The sequence below is a fragment of the Seriola lalandi genome, unplaced genomic scaffold, assembly GCF_002814215.2.
Source record: "Seriola lalandi dorsalis isolate HSWRI2012SDOR001 ecotype SW California unplaced genomic scaffold, Sedor1 jcf7180002054393, whole genome shotgun sequence".
Taxonomy (NCBI): Eukaryota; Metazoa; Chordata; class Actinopteri; order Carangiformes; family Carangidae; genus Seriola; species Seriola lalandi.
In genome coordinates, this window is record NW_019524946.1 from 204,439 (window position 1) to 213,654 (window position 9,216).

Here is a 9,216-nt window from a genome sequence, read left to right on the forward strand (position 1 = left end):
GCTTCACCAGTTTCTAGAGGAGGAAGAGGAGGCCAGGATCACTGCTCTGAGGGAGGAGGAAGAGTTATACAATGACATTTTTATGCCTTACTATACTGATATTTTACACCTTGCTATGCAATGATGTTATTTGACCTTTTTATGTGTTACTATAACTTTTTATGCCTGACTGTACTGTGACATATTTTGGCATTTTTAGGCCTTGCTGTTTTAATACCTTACTGTGCTATGACATTTTATGCCCGTGACTTTTTTGACGTTTTTAGGCCACACTATACTAGGACGTTATTTGACATTTTTATGCCTTACTATATAATGACGTTTTTATGCCTTTCAATTGCTAAACGTTTTTTGACGTTTTTTGATGTTTCTATGTCTTATTATACTATGACATTATTTGACATTTTTATGCCTTACTATACTCCAATGTTTTTCGACGTTTTTATGCCTGAATATACTATGACTTTTTATGTTTACTGTACTATGTCGTTTTTTGACGTTTTTATGCCTCACTGTATTATGACGTTTTTGTGCCCAACTATACTATGACATTATTTGACGTTTTTATGCCTTACTATATTATGACGTTTTTATGCCTTAATATACTATGATGTTATTTGATGTTTTTATGCCTTAGTATACTATGACGTTTTTTCACGTTTTTATGCCTCACTATATTATGACGTTTTTGTGCTTATTGTACTATGTCGTTTTCATGACTTTTTATGCCTTACTATACTATGACTTTTTATGACTTTTTATGCCTTACTATACAGTGACTTTTTATGCATTAATATACTATGACTTTTTATGCCTTACTATACTATTACGTTTTTATGCTTTTTATGCCTTATTATACAATGACGTTTTTATGACTTTTTATGCCTTACTATACTATGACGTTTTTATGACTTTTTATGCCTTACTATACAATGACTTTTTATGCCTTACTATACAGTGACTTTTTATGCATTAATATACTATTATGTTTTTATGATTTTTTTTGCCTTACTATACTATGTCGCTTTTATGACTTTTTATGCCTTACTATACAGTGACTTTTTATGCCTTTATATACTATGACGTTATTTGACATTTTTATGCTTCATTAAAATATTACGTTTTTATGCCTCACTATATTATGACGTTTTTATGACTTACTATACTCCAATGTTTTTCGACGTTTTTATGTCTGAATATACTATGACTTTTTATGCTTACTGTACTATGTCGTTTTTATGACTTTTTATGCCTTACTATACTATGACGTTTTTATTACTTTTTATGCCTTACTGTACCATGATGTTTTCACGCCTTACTATACGATGTAATTTTTATGACTTTTTATGCTTTGCTATACTATGACTTTTTATGCCTTACTATACTATGACGTTTTTACTACTTTTTATGCCTTACTGTACCATGATGTTTTCACGCCTTACTATACGATGTAATTTTTATGACTTTTTATGCCTTACTATACTATGACTTTTTATGCATTACTGTACTATTGTGTTTTTATAATTTTTTATGCCTTACTATCCTATGACGTTTTATGCCTTACTATACTATGACGTTTTTATGACTTTTTATGCCTTACTATACTATGACTTTTTCTGCCTTACTATACTATGACGTTTTTAAGTTTTTTATGCCTTATTATACAATGACGTTTTTATGACTTTTTATGCCTTACTATACTATGACGTTTTTATGCCTTACTATACTATTATTTTTATACCTTACTATACTATGACGTTTTATGCCTTACTATACAGTGACTTTTTATGCATTAATATACTATGACTTTTTATGCCTTACTATACTATTAAGTTTTTATGATTTTTTATGCCTTACTATACAATGACTTTTTATGCCTTACTATACAGTGACTTTTTATGCATTAATATACTATGACTTTTTATGCCTTACTATACAATGACGTTTTTATGACTTTTTATGCCTTACTATACTTTGACTTTTTGTGCCTTACTATGCTATGACTTCTTATGCCTTACTATACTATGACGTTTTTATGACTTTTTATGCCTTACTATACTATGACTTTTTATGACTTTTTATGCCTTACTATACAATTACTTTTTATGCCTTACTATACAATGACTTTTTATGCCTTACTATACAGTGACTTTTTATGCCTTACTATACAGTGACTTTTTATGCATTAATATACAATTAAGTTTTTATGATTTTTTTTGCCTTACTATACTATGTCGTTTTTATGACTTTTTATGCCTTACTATACTATGACTTTTTATGCCTTAATATGCCATGACTTTCTATGCCTTACTATACTGTGACGTTTTTATGACTTTTTATGCCTTACTATACTGTGACGTTTTTATGAATTTTATCCCTTATGATACTATGACTTCTTATGCATTACTATACTATGAAGTTTTTATGACTTTTTATGCCTTACTATACTATGACTTTTTATTACTTTTTGTGCCTTATAATACTCTGACGTTATTATTATGACTTTTTAAACAATACAATACTCTGTCATTTTTATGCCTTTACTATACAATTACGTTTTTATAATTTTTTATGCCTTACTATACTATGACGTTTTTATTACTTTTTATGCCTTACTATGCTATGACTTTTTATGCCGTACTATACTATTACGTTTTCATGGTTTTTAAGTCCTTACTATACTATGACTTTTTATGCCTTACTATACTATGACGTTTTTATGACTTTTTATGCTTTACTATATTATGACTTTTTATGCCTTACTATATTATGACTTTTTATGCCTTACCATTCTGACGTTTTTATGCATTAATATACTATGATTTTTTATGCATTAATATACTATGACTTTTTATGCCTTACTATACTATTACGTTTTTATGCCTTACTATACGATAACTTTTTATGCCTTACTATACAGTGACTTTTTATGCATTAATATGCTATGACTTTTTATGCCCTACTATACTATTACGTTTTTATGATTTTTTGTGCCTTACTATACTATGACGTTTTTATGCCTTACTATAGTGTCGTTTTTATTACTTTTTATGCCTTACTATACTATTACGTTTTTATGATTTTTTATGCCTTACTATACTATGACGTTTTTATGCCTTACTATAGTGTCGTTTTTATTACTTTTTATGCCTTACTATACTATGACGTTTTTTGACGTTTTTATTACTTTTTATGCCTTACTATACTATGACGTTTTTATGCCTTACTGTACTATGACGTTTTTATGACTTTTATGCCTTACTATACTTTGACTTTTTGTGCCTTACTATGCTATGACGTTTTTATGCCTTACTATAGTGTCGTTTTTATTACTTTTTATGCCTTACTATACTATGACGTTTTTATGACTTTTTATACCTTACTATACTATTACGTTTTTATAATTTTTTATGCCTTACTATACTATGACTTTTCATGCCTTACTATACTATGACGTTTTTATTACTTTTTATGCCTTACTATACTTTGAATTTTTGTGCCTTACTATACTATGACATTTTTATTATTTTTTATGCCTTACTGTACTATGACGTTTTTATACCATAATATACTATGATGTTTTTTACTTTTTATGCCTTACAATACTGTGACGTTTTTATTACTTTTTATACCTTACTGTACTATGACGTTTTTATACCTTACTATACTATGACGTTTTTATGACGTTTTTATGCCTTACTATACAGTGACTTTTTATGCTATACTATACTACGACTTTTTATGCATTACTGTACTATTACGTTTTTATAATTTTTTATGCCTTACTATACTATGACGTTTTTATTACTTTTTATGCCTTACTATACTTTGACTTTTTGTGCCTTACTATGCTATGACTTCTTATGCCTTACTATACTATGACGTTTTTATGCATTACTATACTATGACGTTTTTATGACTTTTTATGCCTTACTATTCAGTGACTTTTTATGCTATACTATACTATGACTTTTTATGCCTTACTATATTGACTTTTTATGCCTTACTATGCTATTACTTTTTATGCCTTACTATAGTATAGCTTTTTATGCCCCACTATATTATGACTTTTATGACTTTTTGTGCCTTACTGTTCAGTAACTTTTTATGCCTTACTATACTATGACGTTTTTATGACTTTTTATGCCTTACAATACTATGACTTTTTTATGCCTTACTATACCGTCTTTTTTATGACTATTTATGCCTTACTATATTATGACGTTTTTATGATTTTTTATGCCTTACTATAATATGACTTTTTATGCCTTACTATACAGTGACTTTTTATGCATTAATATACTATGACTTTTTATTCTTTACTATACTATTACGTTTTTATGTTTTGTATGCCTTATTATACTATGACGTTTTTATGACTTTTTATGCCTTACTATACTATGAAGTTTTTATGCCTTATTATACTATGACGTTTTTATGACTTTTTATGCCTTACTATAGTGTTGTTTTTATTACTTTTTATGCCTTACTATACTATGACATTTTTTGACGTTTTTATGATTTTTTATGCCTTACTATACTATAACTTTTTATGCCTTACTATACCATGACGTTTTTATTACTTTTTATGCCTTACTGTACTATGACTTTTTATGACTTTTTATGCCTTACTATACAGTGACTTTTTATGCCTTACTATACAGTGACTTTTTATGCCTTACTATACAGTAACTTTTTATGCATTAATATACTATGACTTGTTATGCCTTACTACACTATTATGTTGTTATTACTTTTTATGCCTTACTATACTATGACGTTTTTTGACGTTTTTATGACTTTTTATGCCTTACTATACTATGACGTTTTTATGCCTTACTGTACTATGACGTTTTTATGACTTTTATGCCTTACTATACCATGACTTTTTATGCCTTACTATACTATGACTTTATGACTTTTTATGCCTTACTATACAGTAACTTTTTATGCATTAATATACTATGACTTTTTATGCCTTACTACACTATTATGTTGTTATTACTTTTTATGCCTTACTATACAATGACTTTTTATGCATTAATATACTATTACGTTTTTATGATTTTTTATGCCTTACTATACTATGTCGTTTTTATGACTTTTTATGCCTTACTATACTGTGACGTTTTTATGAATTTTATCCCTTACGATACTATGACTTCTTATGCATTACTATACTATGAAGTTTTTATGATTTTTTATGCCTTACTAAACTATAACTTTTTATGCCTAACTATAATATGAAGGTTTTATTACTTTTTATGCCAAAAAACGTCATAGTATAGTCAGGCACAAAACGTCACAGTATGGTAAGGCATAAAAATGACAAAAAAAGTAATATTCTAGTATAGCATAAAAATGGCAAAAAACGTCATAGTATAGTCAGGCACAAAACGTCACAGTATAGTAAGGCATAAAAATGACAAAAAAAGTAATATTCTAGTAGAGCATAAAAATGGCAAAAAACGTCATAGTATAGTCAGGCACAAAACGTCACAGTATAGTAAGGCATAAAAATGACAAAAAAAGTAATATTCTAGCAGAGCATAAAAATGGCAAAAAACGTCATAGTATTGTATGGCATAAAATTTCAAAAAAACCCTCATAGTATAATAAGGCATAAAAATGGCAAAAAACGTCATAGTATAATAAGGCAAAAAATGCCAAAAAATGTCATATTATAGTACAGCATAAAAATGGCAAAAAAACGTCATTGTATTGTATGGCATAAAATTTCAAAAAAACATCATAGTATAATAAGGCATAAAAATGGCAAAAAAACATCATAGTATAGTCAGGCACAAAATGTCACAGTATAGTAAGGCATAAAAATGACAAAAAAAGTAATATTCTAGCAGAGCATAAAAATGGCAAAAAACGTCATAGTATTGTATGGCATAAAATTTCAAAAAATGTCATAGTATAATAAGGCAAAAAAAATGCCAAAAAAGTCATATTCTAGTAGAGCATAAAAATGGCAAAAAACGTCACAGTATAGTAAGGCATAAAAATGACAAAAAAAGTAATATTCTAGCAGAGCATAAAAATGGCAAAAAACGTCATAGTATTGTATGGCATAAAATTTCAAAAAACGTCATAGTATAATAAGGCATAAAATTTCAAAAAAACATAATAGTATTGTATGGCATAAAATTTCAATAAAACATCATAGTATAATAAGGCATAAAAATGACAAAAAAACGTCATAGTATACTACGGTATAAAAATGACAAAAAAACGTCATAGTATAGTCAGGCACAAAACGTCACAGAATAGTAAGGCATAAAAATGCCAAAAAAAGTCATATTCTAGTAGAGCATAAAAATGGCAAAAAACATCATAGGATCGTATGGCATAATATTAAAAAAAAAACCTCAGAGTATAATAAGGCATAAAAATGGCAAAAAAACGTCAGTATTGTATGGCTTAAAATTTCAAAAAATGTCATAGTATACTAAGGCACAAAACTTCACAGTATAGTAAGGCATAAAAATGCCAAAAAAAGTCATATTCTAGTAGAGCATAAAAATGTCAAAAAACGTCATAGTATAATAAGGCATAAAAATGTCAAAAAACGTCATAGTATAGTCAGGCACAAAACGTCACAGTATAGTAAGGCATAAAAATGACAAAAAAAGTAATATTCTAGTAGTGCATAAAAATGGCAAAAAACGTCATAGTATAGTCAGGCACAAAACGTCACAGTATAGTAAGGCATAAAAATGGCGAAAAACGTCATATTCTAGTAGAGCATAAAAATGCCAAAAAACATCATAGTATTGTATGGCATAAAATTTCAAAAAACCCTCATAGTATAATAAGGCATAAAATTTCAAAAAATGTCATAGTATACTAAGGCATAAAAATGACAAAAAAACGTCATAGTATAGTCAGGCACAAAACATCACAGTATAGTAAGGCATAAAAATGACAAAAAAAGGTAATATTCTAGTAGAGCATAAAAATGGCAAAAAACGGCATAAAATTTCAAAAAACGTCATAGTATAATAAGGCATAAAAATGTAAAAAAACGTCATAATATTATATGGCATAAAATTTCAAAAAAACGTCATAGTATAACAAGGCATAAAATGGCAAAAAACGTCATAGTATTGTATGGCATAAAATTTCAAAAAAACATCATAGTATAATAAGGCATAAAAATGACAAAAAAATGTCATAGTATAGTCTGGCACATAACTTCACAGTATAATAAGGCATAAAAGTGCCAAAAAAAGTCATATTCTAGTAGAGCATAAAATTTCAAAAAACGTCATAGTATAATAAGGCATAAAATTTCAAAAAAACGTCATAGTATTGTATGGCATAAAATTTCAAAAAAACATCATAGTATAATAAGGCATAAAGATGACAAAAAAACGTCATAGTATACTAAGGCATAAAAATGACAAAAAAACGTCATCGTATAGTCAGGCACAAAACGTCACAGAATAGTAAGGCATAAAAATGCCAAAAAAAGTCATATTCTAGTAGAGCATAAAAAATGGCAAAAAACATCATAGGATCGTATGGCATAAAATTAAAAAAAAAACCTCATAGTATAATAAGGCATAAAAATGGCAAAAAAACGTCAGTATTGTATGGCATAAAAGTTCAAAAAACGTCATAGTATACTAAGGCATAAAAATGGCAAAAAACGTCATAGTATACTAAGGCATAAAAATGCCAAAAAAAGTCATATTCTAGTAGAGCATAAAAATGTCAAAAAACGTCATAGTATTGTATGGCATAAAAATGACAAAAAAACGTCATAGTATAATAAGGCATAAAAATGGCAAAAAACGTCATAGTATACTAAGGCATAAAAATGACAAAAAAACGTCATAGTATAGTCAGGCACAAAACGTCACAGTATAGTAAGGCATAAAAATGCCAAAAAAAGTCATATTCAAGTAGAGCATAAAAATGGAAAAAAACATCATAGGATTGTATGGCATAAAATTAAAAAAAAAAACTCATAGTATAATAAGGCATAAAAATGACAAAAATGTCATAGTATAGTCAGGCACAAAACGTCACAGTATAGTAAGGCATAAAAATGACAAAAAAAGTAATATTCTAGTACAGCATAAAAATGGCAAAAAACGTCATAGTATTGTATGGCATAAAATTTCAAAAAAACATCATAGTATAATAAGGCATAAAAATGTCAAAAAACGTCATAATATTTATGGCATAAAATTTCAAAAAACGTCATAGTATAATAAGGCATAAAAATGTCAAAAAACGTCATAATATTGTATGGCATAAAATCTCAAAAAAACATCATAGTATAATAAGGCATAATAATGGCAAAAAACGTCATAGTATAATAAGGCATAAAATGACAAAAATGTCATAGTATAGTCAGGCAGAAAACGTCACAGTATAGTAAGGCATAAAAATGACAAAAAAAGTAATATTCTAGTACAGCATAAAAATGGCAAAAAACGTCATAGTATAGTCAGGCACAAAACGTTACAGTACAGTAAGGCATAAAAATGGCAAAAAACGTCATAGTATAGTATGGCATAAAATTTCAAAAAATGTCATAGTAATACTAAGGCATAAAAATCACAAAAAAAGGTCATAGTATAGTCAGGCACAAAACTTCACAGTATAGTAAGGCATAAAAATGCCAAAAAAAGTCATATTCTAGTAGAGCATAAAAATGGCAAAAAACGTCATAGTATAGTATGGCATAAAATTTCAAAAAATGTCATAGTAATACTAAGGCATAAAAATCACAAAAAACGTCATAGTATAGTCAGGCACAAAACGTCACAGTATAGTAAGGCATAAAAATGACAAAAAAAGTAATATTCTAGTAGAGCATAAAAATGGCAAACGTCACAGTATAGTAAAGTATAAAAATGTTAAAAAACGTCAAAGTATTGTATGGCATAAAATTTCAAAAAAACATCATAGTATAATAAGGCATAAAAATGTCAAAACGTCATAATATTGTATGGCATAAAATTTAAAAAAAAACATCGTATAATAAGGCATAAAAATGGCAAAAACCGTCATGGGATTTATTAACCCTCAGGGGTCCCTCTGTCCATTTTTGGACATTTTCTTTACTTTTCTTTTTTGATTTTTTGATTACAGCTGAAGGTATGGATTTCTGCAAGAAAGTTTCTTTTTTTGACATATTTTTAAAATCTAATGTCAGTTACTGTTACAGGTCTATTATACACTGGTAACACATTT